Consider the following 15,685-nt stretch of genomic DNA (forward strand, 5'->3'; position numbering starts at 1 on the left):
GAGTAGGTTTATCCTTCCCTATCCACCTGAAGACGGAGACACATCCAGTCTCCGAAACGTCATGTTTTTTTTTTTTGTCTTTTATATACCAGACGATGGGTGAAGTCCAAAATAATCCAAAAGAAGTCCAGTATACCCCATCGTCAGAATCCTTTCAAGTCTATCTGACAGAGAAACAGTGTTGGAGAGTTTTATTCCTTGATTTTAGTTCTGTTTTAATTTAGAGACATTTAGCAGTTTTCTGAATTGAACATGGCCAATATAGGAGGACACATTTGTCTTATGAACATTGTCATAGAGTAAAACACACATAAAATACCACGCCCGTCTGTTCAGCCTCTAGGTTATTAGGAAAACAGGATACGGAAAAATTTATACGTGAATATATATGTTTGTGTGTGACAGAGAAACTTATGGAGGCGTTAACCAAGTGTAACTTCCATTGGTGCCATCCTGTGGCGCTGTCTTGCGTATACGGTTACATGTAAGCAGGCCAAGCAAACACAATTGATGTTGCTGACAAGCAAATGTTGACCCACGTAATAAGAAAATATGTCATGGGTTGTATTTGGCGGTCTCACGGCAGGTGCCCGTGTCATGTCTCTCTGACATGACTCGCAGTTACGGGAGTCAAGACAGCGGGCGAATCCCCTGTACTCGTACCATAACTGCTAAGTTCAGTATTTCTTTTCTCCACAGCTCCCTCTCGAATTGTTACCGGTGAGAGCGACCATCTTCAGAAGGACATGTCAATAAATGCAGAAACTACTATTACAATGTCATTGCTCATTATCAATACACACGGATACGTATTATTACAATATCATAAATATATAATATTATCTTTCAACAATTACTACGATATTAAAGAATAATGCTTTATATTTATGACATTGTAATAATACGTATCCGTGTGTATTGATAATGACCAATGACATTGCAGTTTTCGAATGTATTGCTAATGTCCTTCTGAAGATGGTCACTCCGACCGAAACATGTAAAGGATGAAAGATTAAAAAACACACATTTACCAATCACACTAGACGGCGTTAATAATCTCTTATACTAGAATATAAAACTATAATTTAGCCTGTGGTCTTGTATAGTGTGAAACTTCGTCTCTGACATTAAGGGAGGAACTGAGGGTGTTTGAGAACAGAGTGTTGAGGAGAATATTTGGACTGAAGAGAGATGAAGTGACAGGAGGTTGGAGAAAACTGCACAATGACGAGCTTCATAACTTGTACTCTTCTCCAAGTATAGTTAGAATGGTCAAGTCAATGAGGTTGAGATAAACTGGGCACGTAGCACGCATGGGGAGAAGAAGAATGCATATAGGATTCTGGTGGGATAGCCAGAAGGAAAGATATTACTAGGTCAGCTTAACGTAGGTGGGAGGATAGTATTAAAATGGATCTTAGATAGGATGGGGTGGAATGGATTGGATTGATCTGGCTCAGGATATGGACCAGTGAAGGGGTCTTATAATCACAATAATGAACTTTCGGATTTGTTAAAATGCTAGGATTTTTTTTTAATATCTGAGCAACTGGCGGCTTCTGAAGAAAGACTCAGCTTCATGAAGTTATTTATGGGTGAAATAATGTTTTGAGCCAAAAATTATGCATAAGAACACATGTCCTTAAAGGTGTGTACTGTGCACGCGCATTGGCAGCGCAGAAAGAGTTGTTGGCAGTTGTATGCACCCATTTGGCTCGAGGAATGTGAAACTGGGTTTGATGTAAGCTGGGTACCAATTAACGGTATCGCGGTACCGACAGGAACAGAAGCGATGCGAGTCCCCCTTTCTAATGAAATGACGTGATTGGCTACAAGTGGGTCAGGGGTAACCGCAAGAGGTCGGCAGCTTCGTTTCTCGATGGACACAATATGGCCGCCGCCGGCTCACTGCTTCTTCTCCACGTTGGTATTAAAGTTACCAAATAACTGGATAAGCTTTCACCGGTCTATTATATAAGGGCCACGCGCGACTTAGCAAATGTCTGTTCAAATGAAGTGGGAATCCTGAGTGTAAAGGAATGGGAGTTTGTTTTGTGACACCTGAGGTTCTCACGGCTCTTGCTATGAAGTTTGCTGCATTTTGAGATATGAAGCCTTATATTTTCTTGTAGATACTTCTTTGGGTGCCATTGTCTAGACCAGTAATTCCCGAAATGGGATGAAGTGGGGCCCCTCCATACATGAAGTTCGTTTTTTACGATCGAAGTGAATGCATAGACCAGACATTGGGAAACTGGTACCACTTCGAGATCATTAATCGCATTAAGAATATATTGACAATAAAGAAATTATTAGCCGGTCACGGTAGCCGAGTGGTCTAAGGCATGTACTGTCTTCGCTCGCTCGGAAGCCGGGACCGTGGGTTCGGATCTGTTTCCTGTGAGGTACGAACTGAATTCTTATATATTCTTCTTATACACTGCCGGTCACGGTAGCCGAGCGGTCTAAGGCATGTACTGTCTTCGCTCGCTTGGAAACCGGGATCGTGGGTTCGGATCTGTTTCCTGTGAGGTACGAACTGAATTCTTATATATTATTCTTATACACTGCCGGTCACGGTAGCCGAGCGGTCTAAGGCATGTACTGTCTTCGCTCGCTTGGAAACCGGGATCGTGGGTTCGGATCTGTTTCCTGTGAGGTACGAACTGAATTCTTATATATTATTATTATACACTGCCGGTCACGGCAGCCGAGCGGTCTAAGGCATGTACTGTCTTCGCTCGCTCGGAAACCGGGATCGTGGGTTCGAATCCCACTCAGGGCATGGATGTTTAGTTTGTGTGTGTGCGCTTTTCTATGTTTGTGTACAGGTAGAAGCCTTGCGACGAGCTGATCACTCGCCCAAGGAGTCCTACCGAATGTGTAAGATCTAGAAAAACCGAAGTGAACGGAGAAGTTCATGGAGGTAGGCCTAGGCCCACTGGGGCTGTAGTGCCAAGGAAAAAAAATACTATTATTTGCCATATGCTACAGTTCGTGAAATCACGACTTTCATTCCCAAAGAGGTAATTGAATTTTTTAAATGACCTAATCCTTCCAGTCGCACTATGGACCTGGGGTTAACTCAGTCTCTAACAGAAATGAGTACCAGGAATCTTCCTGGGGGTAAAGGGTAGCCGGCGCGTAAGACTGACAACCTTAACGCCTTCTGTGAGTCGATTGTCTAGAAAATGTGGGAGACTCGACGTCTCACAACCCTGTGGTCCTCCAAGGCCTCTTATAGGGATAGCTTTATTAATGTGGGGTCTTATTTTATTGTTGATATCTTCCTTAGTGGGATGTGCAAACGCAGTTCTGAATAAAAATTTTCATAGGGAAGGCCAAGGGGTTCTGGGACGAGTTTTAAGGAATCACCGGTCAAGGCTATACAACGTCGGCGTAGGATTATCGCTGCATGGGAAAGGATTTGGAAACAAGTGTCCGTGACGCAATCAGATTATTTTTCCGACAAATTCCTGAAGGAACTAAGGAAAACCAGTCAATGCAGTCTATGTCCAAGCCGGGATTCGAAACGAGCATCTCCAGAATATGAGTTTAGTATATTACTGCGTTCTGTAGAGTGTATATTTTTTTCCTTGGCACAACAGCCCCAGTGGGCCTAGGCCTACCTCCATGAACTTCTCCGTTCGGTTTTTCTACATCGTACACATACGGTAGGACTCCTTGGGTGGGTGATCAGCTCGTCGCAAGGCCTCTACCTGTACACAAATACAGAAAAGCGCACACACACAAACTGAACATCCATGCCCTGAGTGGGATTCGAACTCACGATCCCGGCTTCCGAGCGAGCGAAGACAGTGCATGCCTTAGACCGCTCGGCTACCGTCACCGGCAGTGTATAAGAATAATATATAAGAATTCGTACCTCACAGGAAACAGATCCGAACCCACGATCCCGGCTTCCGAGCGAGCGAAGACAGTGCATGCCTTAGACTGTATATAGATGATGGATATTTACGTAGTTTAGGAGGAACCCGCTTGGATTGGCGTAGCGGTAATCTCTTAGACTCTTATTCAGATGAGTTCGGTTCGAATCTCGGCCTGGACAGAACAAACTTTCCTAACTCCCTTTTTTTTGTGGTTTTCTTCGGTCACTGGAGGCAGTTTCCGAGATTTTGTCTAGAACACTTTCATCTAGATCCTTTCCAACGCACCATTAGAAGCTCTCTATTCTAGGTGCTGAAGTAATGCGGTAAGAAAGAAACAATATGCCTTATATGAAGTTCTGTATGGCGTATTTAATGAGAAGTTTTACATGTGTTGTTAGTAATTACTAGAGCCGGGATAGCTCAGTCAGTGTAGCTTGGGGCTGGACGGCCTGAGTTCTATTCCCGGCAGCTGTTAGGGATTTGTCACTATTCGACAGCGTCGAGATCGGCTCTGGGGTCCTATAATGGGTACCGGGAGTTCCTTGAGGAGTAGCCATAGCTCTATCGATATAGCGACTGACTAAGGACTGGGAGACTAAGGGTCGGACTTCGACTCCCGGTAATATCAAGAATTTTATCTTCTCCACGTTGTCCAAACCGGCTCTGGGGCCCACACAGCCTCCTATCCAATGGATATGTGGACATACACTACCCCATATGCCTTCATGGCGTAGTGCTTAATTAGTTAAGTACAGAGAGAACTTTACCTTAACTTTTACCGGGAGTTCTTTCACCGGGAATAAAACGTCCAGGACGTGAAGCTGACCGTTCAGCTGCATCTAGCGCTGAGGTAAGAAATGTAGGAGCTATACCTCCACTCACTCATACATCATCATAGCTTTATATTTAATTAATTAAGCACAAGGACACCTCCGCCTTACTCTGTTCGTAATTACAGATTCGTTGCAGAATACTGCAAATGTGCAGTGAAAGCAGTGCGAAAGTAATTTTATTTAACTGCTTAGCTCACACGGCTTACATCATTATTTGAAGTTATAATTTTTGCGCAAATTAACACAGTATCTCTATTGAGGTTAACGGCAGTCAGCACTGTTACTCACTTACATACACTTAGCGCTTACAAAACTGAAAGTGAAATTTAAAGATAGAAGTGTCTCCATAACATTTCCTTCGCGCAGATCAGAGTTCTTTACACCAACAACAGATCCTGCTTAGGGCCTAACTAAACCCGGTCTTTCCTCACTGTTATCAGAAAGGCAAAAATTTCTCCTATAAATTAATTGTATTAGTAACCTACAAATATAAATCACTCCGTCCAATGCGACCTGTAAGTTTTTTACTACAGCACAGCAGCCACGAGCAAACCCTGGACGATATAAAGAACCTCCACATCAAGATAGCCAGGTGGCATAATATCTGCCCCATATAAGAGAGACGATGGGAGGACGAACACGAACCTGCATGGTTTACGAATTTTAATTATTGACAATCCAAAAAATTTTTAATTAGCATCAAGAAATTTTATACAATTTTTAAAAAACTTTACATTCCCAGGAAACTGCTGTGTTTGTGAAATGTTATATTTTGTGTACTATGTATTGTAGCATATAAGTGTACGTACTTTACGTCTAAACAACTTATGTGATGGTGGTTTCCTATTTCTAGCGATGTTTGCCCTCTGAAGATGGTCACAGAGACCGAAACATGTAAGGGTGTTAAGTTTTCATGTAGTAAAAACTTACAGGTCACATTGGACGGAGTGATTTATATTTGTAATTGTTAGTGTGACGGACCAGAATGAAACAAATCAAACTATTAGGAACCTATTTCATTATCTTGTTTTAGCTATTTCACTCTACTCTGTCCGGGAACCGAAGACGGAATTTTGTCTTGAGATCCTCCTAACTAACTGTTGCATAAATTTTTTTAAACATACATTACTTACAACGAGAACAATATTCTGCTGTATGTCGCAATTTAGTTTGACATTAATTTACCGACGTTTCGGAGGAACTTATATTTTTCAGGGTCTACGAATAAGCCGTGAAATCAACTAAGAAGAAACAGAAACAAACTAAGATTTATGATTCTTTCTTGCTTCTTGCAAATTGCTTTCATGGCTTGCTCTTTAGCCCTGAAGATGGAAGCAGTACATCCCTCTGAATTGTTAGCAAACTGCCATCAGACTGCACATCACATCGCATGGTACTCTACTGCTTTGAGAACTTCCAATAGAGTTCGTTGCGCAGATTATGATGTTCACGTGATGTTAATCTTCTAGTGTAAACACAAATAGTTGGCCGCGCCATAGCTCAAGCGGTTAGTCGCTGGCTTCCCACCGCGGCGGCCTGGGTTCAATCTCGGGTTTAATCAAGTGGGATCTGTGGTGGACAGAGTGGCCCTGGGACAGGTACTTCTATTTCCCCTGCCAATTTTCATTCCAGCAATTGCTCCACAATCACCCTCACCTATCATCTTGGGCTGGTACAATAGGCCAGAAGTGGCCGCAGTACAAGGGACTTAGTCCCACCCCACTAGCAATAAAAAAAGTTCAAATACTAAATTTAATCGAAATCTGTTCACTTACTTTGGAGACGAAAGATGAGAACAGACGGACAAATAAACACGATCAGCCTTTACAGACACTGTGCAGACTTCGGACTTGATGGTTCTGGAAAACCGCCTTACAGAGTTTAGGTGCTTTCGCAAAATTTACGAAATCGCTTATCAGTTTCGTCATATCCTTCTGTCCCTCCCTCTGTCTGTCCGCGTAAAACATCCGGACTCCCACTAGAAGGATGTTCGCGAAAGTTTGTATTGTGGAGTTTTGTTAAAATCTGTCGACACAATTAAGCACTGGTTAATAAAATGTAAAAAGGTAAAGTTATCCCTGTATCAGGCCGTGAAGGACCATAAGGTTGTGAGACGTCGAGGCTTCAACATTTTCTCTCGAGACAATCGGCTTACAGCCTTACGCGCCGGCCTGACCGCCGCCCTTTACCCCAAATGGAAGATCCCTGGTATTTATTTCTGTTACAGGCTGAGTCGATCCCAGGGCCATAGTGCGGTTGGAAGATTAGGTAAATTGAAAGAGAAACAATACCCTCATCGAGAATGGAATCCGCGAACTTACGGCTTGTAGCCTATTGCCTCAAACAACTATGCTACCGCGTTAACCCAAGGTTTTACTGCATTCATAACATTAACTGAAGACAGATTAAATGGATTAGTACCTTAAATCAGGTCACGACCGCTTCGCTCCACATTTAATCCATATATCTCAGTCAGCTCTCATTCCAGCGTCGGACCTTACAGAGTGTTTCTACCGATAGCACCGTAAATTAATCAGTAAAGAATAATCCTCCTGTAAATCAATCTTCTATAGTGTAGCACGTATACCCGTTGCTAAGCAACACATTCGTAACACGCACTAATGCACTCAGTAGGAAGCGACGTTCTCGGTCCGTGGAACAGCTACGTGACGCAACAACACAAATTTTGGAGGCGGTATTTTATGTGTTGTCCTTGCCGAGATGTTTTGACAGAGTTGTCGGTCAGTACGAACATGCACACGGAAGTCGAGGAACCTACGGCGTTGGAAACCGTTACCAGACGACGACCGATGAAGACACAGCAGACTGAGAAGATTTATTACGGAATTGTATTGAACTGTAGTGAGTGTGTGAATTAGCGATAGCGCTATAGTTACTTGTAGTTACGTTCTGTATGAGTTGAATAAAACCAATTACCAATCCAAACCCCTTCTATAGTCACTCATACACGCGACAATATTCTGAGTTACCAACAGCGTCGTTAAGTAAATTACAAATAATAATAATAGACTTAGGGACAGAAGGATATCGTTGCGCAATGCTAGAGTACATCTGTCACGTGTTTCCAGTTTGTAGAAGTGAAACTTAGCAAAGCCGGATCAGGTTCGTGTGTTTTGTAACGGCGTGTGGTTCAGTGGAACTTCACTGACGATTCAGAGGAATGTGTTGCCCCACATTCAGGGTCGGAGATTGACGCAAACAAAAAACTGCATTAAATAGGCGGTAATTGAGGCGATAAGCTTCTCCGAAACGTCGGCTTCTGTCAATCTACACGTTGTTACATCGCAGGAGAACATACTGCTCATAACAAACACAAAATCAAATTAAAATAACTGCCATCTATTAGTCCTACACAAGCACACACCCGGAACACAACACCAGGAAACAAATAAAACACTACACATAAAACGAACACGGAAAATACGCACATGTAAAGTAAGTCAAGTATATACACTTTTCCACCTTATTCTTCACTTCCACACAACATGTTTCAGCACTAATGTGCCATCCTTAGGTGTCTTTATGCACGTTAAACTATTGTACTGCATGCCATGATGTCTTAATTCTAAAATGACTAAAATATGTATTTGTCATATATGACGATGAATTCTAAATAATAAAATTTTCAGGGTTCTTCCTACGTCGCACATCATGGCATGCGGTACAATAGTTTAACGTGCATAAAGACACCTGAAGATGGCACATTAGTGCTGAAACATGTAGTGTGGAAGTGAAGAATAAGGTGAAAAAGTGTACACACTGTAAGACGGTCAGCATAAACCATGGACATGAATCAGTGTAAGAGGACGCTAAAATATAACATAAGTCCAGTATTTGACGTGAGAACACATGTACCGTACGAGAGCTGGTGTTACCGCGCTCATCAAATAAAACGCTCATTACAGAGGATCCAGGACTACACACCAAATAAAATAAATAAATAAAAATTGCAGTAATAGGAATAAAAATTAACCAACATTAGTGTAATTTTAATTAATTCAAATTACCCTATTTATTTTAACTTAATTATAAAAATGTTAAGGCAGATTTTTAGATTTTAAGAGAAAATTTGAAAACATTAAAAGTAGGTTGTATTTCGAATGAGGCATATCTTTCGAAAAACTAGGATTTTTTTTTTTTTACAATTTACGTTATTTGTTTAAGTCTACTATTAAAAGCCTACATTATAAACAAAAATATGACCTCTTAATTTTAAACATTGGCCAATAGAAGGATGATAGCAGAGAGAGTTGAGAGTGAGTGTATAAATACTACCCGATGATGGCAAAAAAATAGTGACCGAAACATGTAATTATATAAACTGTATAGTTATCCTAGAGCTATACATATATTGTGAGACTAAAATATTCTACACACAATATGCCGCTAAAATGCAATATTACTGCCAACTGTAAATATACTGATAACTTTTTTCCCTACTCACAGTCATCTGCCAGCTGGGTCAATGTTTCGCCCCACGCGAACTGATGGTCACGCTAGTCATGTTGTCCTGTCCTGGGTAGCTCCCCTCAACATCATGAGACCGGCGTTCAATTACTCTTGTTTCAAGTTCTTCCTCGTCGTATGTCTACGTGTTACTCCTTGTTTTCGTTTATTTAACCACATATCACGGACGGCGCACTGACTCAACTTTAGATCCTTAAGGCATTTCTTCAGTTCTACGCTGTTAGTTTGCACGATCAGGCTCCATCAGCTTGTGTCGTACATATCACGAACTTTACATCGACACAATTGTAAAGAATGTTCCGGTCTTCCTTCCTGTCTTTATTGATGTACGTAATATGTGCTTCTGTGATACAGAATGTTTCCAATTGGACAGTACTATCAAGCGTCATGCAAGTCTTGATGCTAGAGACACCTGGAGGAACCAGCAGGAACTTTCACGTTCATTCCTCAAGTTTTGTACAGGTATTTCCACAGGTAAACTACAGTGTTTGGAATTCTAGCATGTCGGGGACGGTAACTACCGACTCAAAGCACAATGAATGATGTATGTGTACTATACTTACTTACTTACTCACTCATGGAGCTGAGCACTTCAGGAGGAGCCGCCAATTCTGCAGCTACTCAAGAATTTCCCAGCATTTTATAGAACCGGAAGGTTCATTACCGTGTTCACAAGAGCCCAACACTGGTCCCTATCATGAGCAAGATAAATCCAATCCATTTTAATATTTTCCACCCACCTACGCCTTGGTCTCCTCAGTTATTTCTTTCCTTCTGGCTTTCTCACCATTATCATCTAAGCATTCCACGCCTCCCTCATTCGTGCTACATGCCCCGCCATGATGTATATGTAGCCTGCTTTAATATTAAAGTTCTGAAATATTTCCTTGCCTCAAGTCGCGAAAGTTACAAGTACATTGGCAGCAACTGCAACAACTAGCAAAATTTTATATTACATATATTGCATTCCTTATGTTGCGTCGCAATGGGCCCGCTTGCCGAATTTCCTGAGGCGTACTTGCGGTGGATTTTAATTCTGAACGTAATGCTTTGTATTAGGTTAGTATGAAGCTGGGCTAGGGTCTGAGAATCCGGGTGCTTGACCCAGTCGCTAACGTGAGTCTTGTGACCCACAAAGTTGGATTAGAGCGGCACTTCACTACGTTCTGGTATTTCTAAACCATTTGCATCATTCCATGACGAAGATATTTCCTGCACGGTATCAATTCTTTTTAGTACACCGCGGTAGCGTAGTTGGTTGAGGCACTACGCTACAAGTCGGAAGGTCCCGGATTCGATTTCCGATGAAGTCATTGAATTTTTCAATTGTCTAATCCTTCCAACCTGTGTCCCCGGGGTCGACTAAGCCTCCAACACAAATGAGTACTAGGAACCTTAAAGGGGGTAAAGGGCGGCCGGGCGGCACGTAAGGCTGACAACCTCACCGCCATCTGTGAGCCGATTTTCTAGAAAATGTGGGAGCCTCGACGTCTCACAACCCTATGGGACTCCACGGTCTGTTCCAGGGATAGCTTTACCTTTTCTACCTACACCTAGTCTAGAATATCCTCCTCGACGCCTGTTCTCAAACATATTATTATACGTTACAGAAACGTAGACGCCGGAAAACGAAAAGAAAGCGTAAGGTAGAGGTAGTTTCGTTCTCAAACGAACAACAATAATGAAATAGCTTGGAGATATATTGACTTAAGTTCTAGCGCAGCTCGACGATTTCAAAAAGTGAACAATTGGAAGAAGATGGCAGAGTAAAGCCGCAACATGTAACAATTGATGTCATTTTAATGTTATTTTAAATTAAAAGGAATTGCGAAGAGTTTTAAGTTGCATTAAGTACAGAGATGAATGAGCGATATGCGTATTAATGAAACAGGATGCTCGAATATAATATTATATAACGTCGAACAGTAGGACGATTCGTGAAAGATGAATCTACAAGGATTCGCCTCATGGTCGAGTCAAGATAATCTCTCGGAATGTGCCCAGAAGTACTAAGGAAAACCACTGTAAAGCCTCCTTCAAGATAGCCGGTTTCGTGGTCGAGATTTGAACAGAGCACCTCCCGAATAAAGGTGTAGAACTTTACTGCTGTTTCACAGATGGCACTAGTGGTAGATAGTACATGTTTTCACAAATTGTTTCCCTTTCTTTGTATTGCAGCTCTTGCACTTGGTTTTGTTGCCTAGGTTGGTACCACAAATTTCTACCTCATTTTCTATCCCAGTTCCACGCATGTGCGAGTTCTGTCACAATTTTTATTGTATATTTTCTAGTTACCTCCCGCTGAATTAGCCTGGTCTCAGGTGATTAATTAGCTGCGTAGATCTGACAGAGGTTGTCCAGTGATTGAGATTAGCTCCTTTTAAGGGATATACGATAGTTGAGTAGGTGCCTTCCCCTCTCACCTGAGGAAGGAAATATATCCAGTTTCCGAAACGTCATGTTTTTTCTATTTTCTAGAATACCGGACGACGGATTAGTCTAAAAACCCAGTAATCCCGAGAATAGACAGTCTGTAGCGTCATATAAAATGAGAACGTGGTTATGAATGGGAGCGGACATAGACTTGGATTTAATGAAGGTACTGTCGCAACATTCGCTTGAAGAGACAAACCCAAAACTGGTGCCCCATGGAGTAAACCGAACTATTGCGCGCGTGTGCCTGTATCTTTGTGCCTTCATTTCAAGTTACCTGCTCGATTTGTATTCAGGATTGCATTTTTATGACCTGCTTTCCTGAATTTTAATGTTGGAAATCGTGATTGTCACCATACGCAGAGAAATCTCTGAACCAAATTTCGCAACCCAATTCCTATGGAGGCTGCCAAGAAATGCTCGGAGTCTAAGTGCGATCTCAGGCTTTCAGGCTCCTGTCAGGCTTCAAACAATATAAGAAACATGCCTTATCTTTACCTAAACTGTGGAGACGCGGCAATAGTGTAAATGTATCTCTCCATTTTGTGTTTTTATTTGTATCCGAGCAGTTAGAAATGTTTGTTCAGAAAAAGATAGATGCTGCAGATCTGTAGGAGATACCATGGTAGGACATATGTATCTTATAAAGGACATTATTACAATGCATATTCGAGAATTTGTTCATACACGTGTCGTTGTTAGGAACAATTGTTCTGAAATCTTACCGCAATGGAAATAATTTCCTCAAAATGAAGCTCTCTGCAACTACGTACATGATGTTCACCAGAGTCTAATCCTGCATTCGGTCCTGGTAATAATTAACATATTGTAGTCACATAATTGTTACATATTTAAATATTTTTGTTGTTTTCTTCGTTTTCTTCTAAGTCGATTTATTTCTTAACTCTGTTTACTTATTTATCTGTAAGAACAAGGATAACTCAGTCGGTATAGCGACTGGCCATGTGCTGGAACACTGAGGGGTCGCAGTTCAAGTCCCGGTAGGGTCAAGAATTTTCTCTTCTCCACGTCGTCCAGACCAACTCTGGGGTCCACCCAATTTCCTATCCAATGAGTAACGAGGGCTCTTTCCCCGGGGGTAAAACAGCCGGGGTGTGAAACTGACAGCTCACCTCCAACTAGTGCCGAGGTCAAGAAAATGTGGATCTATGAATCCACTCCCCATACGCCCTCACGGCTTAGTTGTTTAATTAGTTAAACACAAGGACAAATTTAGAATTGTTATTTATCTTATTCTGTTTTGGTTAACTTAGTTTTCATCTTTCTTTTCCCTTTTCTTTATATTTCCTTTGACTTTGATCCGTAATTATGGTTCGCATCAAAAATCGCTGGTTGAGGCACTATGCTACAAGCTGGAAGGTCGAGTGTTCGATTCCCGAAGAGGTGGTTCTAACAGAAATGAGTACCACGAATCTTCCTAGGGATAAAGGGTGGCCGGCGCGTAAGGCTGACAACCTCGCCGCCATCTGTGAGCCGATTGTCTAGAAAATGTGAGAGCCTTGACGTCACAACCCTACTGGTCTCCACGGCCTGTTACAGGGATAGCTTTACCTTACCTGCCCCAATGCCACAGGCTTGATTCTGTTAGCACCCCGTATCTCTGTGGCCCGCCTTGAGAACAGGAGCTTGAGACATTTCTACCTAAGCGGCTGAAATATTTTAAAACTTTAGGATGATAGCGCTCTGTTATTATTCCGGAGGTCTCCACAGCCGTCTCATGAAACCAGTTATGATTTCTTGAGGGAGGGTTATTCTACGATGCTTCCCATGTCTGGATTACGTAGCGGCGAATAGTAAGATGAATTATGAACAGTAAGTTCCAGTACATTTGGAAGGAAGTGGTCGTGGCTTAATTGAGGTAATATCCCGGCATTTCCGGGAATAACTGAGGAAAACTAAGTGGAAATTCAGAATAGATGGTGTCTTGGCTGATATTCGAAACGAACTCCTCCTAAACAAATGTACTTATGTACATCAACCACAACGACTACAAGGACATGACAACAGATTATTGAAGAAATAAGAAACCCTCCCAACGTTGTACGGAGATTGAAGAGACAATGGCCATCCGACCTTCCGAAAAGACAAAATTGGGTTAAGCAATAAATTCTAGCATCAATTGTGTTTAAGAGCATCGACGCTGGTTGATTCTCTACTCACGTTCCTACTTTGAACCAATTTACTTATTACTCCTTGCTGTAGTGAGTAGATTGTAAATTCGCAGAGAAATAAATAAAAAAAATGTACATCAACCAGCGCCCTCGCAGCTGAGGAGTGAAGCCTGTGAACACGGGCCCGAGCAACTGAGCTGCGCAGTCGCGATTACAGACCCCCATGAAATAATTGCACTGTACATGCAGTGACAACGCCTCAAGCAGCCGCAAGTTAGCCTCGTGCGTCCGCGCACTGTAGCTCAGGAGGAAGACAGAAGGAAGTAGAGTGAAAGTGATCTAAGAGAGAGAGAGAGAGAGAGAAAGTATTGCGTGCAGCCGGGGTTCCCCTGCCTCCCGGCACTTACGTCACCCAACTTCCCCAATGTCTTCACAACATCCTGTTTTAGTGTTCACTGGTACTTGGTTCTAATCCCGGCCGGGTACACCGATATCCTCACGTACTTTTGTCGTAACGTTCCTCGGTTGCTGCAGTACCTTGAGGTAGACCACGAGTGTCTCCTTATAAATCCGTACCAATTTATCTTTCATGACAATCTTCTCATCTTGCGTCCGTGGATGTGTGTCTACAGTTATTTCACGAGACTGTCAGTATCTCGGACTACATATATTGTCACGGAGTATGTGTGACTGTGGACCGAGTTTTGATTGGCGAATAGATTTACTGACCAGATAGAGGTCGTAACTGCAATAACTATAACACACTCGCTGGTTTCAACACTAATTCCAGAAATACATTCAATTCTAACATCTGTTTTAGTCAATGTCTAATCAGTGATCACGAGGCGTTTAGAAACGCACCCCCTCCGTACCCCATATATAAATTCGGCTCTAGGCGCCCTCGCTCTCAACGGAAACCTATGTTTCCATCATCTGCTTCATTATGATCGTACTGTAGCCACTGGATTCTACACGCCGAATGTATAATTCATGCAGGTACAAGACATTAATTCTTGAAAGGTAAAAAGGTAAAGCTATCCCTGTAACATGCTGTCGAGGCCCATAAGGTTGTGAAACGTCGAAGCTCCCATATTTTCTAAACAATCGGCTCACAGACAACGGTGAGGTTTTCAGCCATACGCGCCGGCAGCCCTTTAACTCCCAGGAAAATTCCTGGTGCTCATTTATCTTAGAGGCTGAATCTACCTCAGGACCATAGCGAGGCTGGAAGGATTAGGTCAATTGAAAAAAATCCACCTCAGCGGGACTTGAAACCACGACCTTTCAGCTTGTATCATAGTGCCTCAAGCAACTACGCTACCGCGCGCCCTGTACGTTAATTCCTACTTTACATAATTTTGTTATTGCAGCTCTGAATATTAACTTAATCTCTCTACTGCCCGTTTCCCCTAACGTTTGTTGCGTCCGAATATTTCAGTCGGTTACAATGCGACGGACGTCCCTGGTTAGATCCCAGACAGGAGAAAAGGAAGCTTCCCTTCCCCCTCTCTTGCAGCCTGGCCCTGGGCCCACCCAACCTTCTGTCTAATTAGTACACGTTGCTCTCTCCGCGTGTTAAACCTGACATATCGTGAAACATATTACAAATCTCAATCTAGTGTCGCGACTAAGAATATATGGAGCTATACCTCCATTCTCCATTATATTTTCATGGCGTGGAGGTTCATTAAGCACAGGGACAACATTCTCTTTCCATTTAACCCTATTCTTGAAAAATATTAAAGGAGGGTGAGATAATATTATATTTAAGCATCCTGTTACACTCCACACAATGTATGACACAAACTCCGTCCTAAGTGCAACAATTTATTGTAGTTCTTTTGTCTTCTCTTCCTCTACACTACATGTTTCGGCCGTAAATGGCCATCATCAGGTGTATTTCTCTCAC

The 15,685-nt window shown here is 42.3% G+C and overlaps 1 protein-coding gene across 2 annotated transcripts in view; it reads right to left on the reverse strand.

Annotated features, from left to right (window-relative positions):
* Nucleotides 1-15,685, reverse strand: part of LOC111870866 — a 30,870-nt gene that overhangs the window by 7,917 nt on the left and 7,268 nt on the right. Inside the window, exon 1 of one of the 2 annotated variants that reach the window (XM_023863459.2) lies at nucleotides 9,189-9,560. The exons of the other annotated variant lie outside the window; for it this stretch is intronic. The gene's annotated coding sequence lies outside the window, so the exon portion shown is untranslated. Of the gene's footprint in view, nucleotides 1-9,188; nucleotides 9,561-15,685 lie in introns of those variants that run through there. 2 annotated transcript variants of the gene reach the window in all.

This window comes from Cryptotermes secundus, unplaced genomic scaffold, assembly GCF_002891405.2.
Source record: "Cryptotermes secundus unplaced genomic scaffold, Csec_1.0 scaffold709, whole genome shotgun sequence".
NCBI classification, from domain to species: domain Eukaryota; kingdom Metazoa; phylum Arthropoda; class Insecta; order Blattodea; family Kalotermitidae; genus Cryptotermes; species Cryptotermes secundus.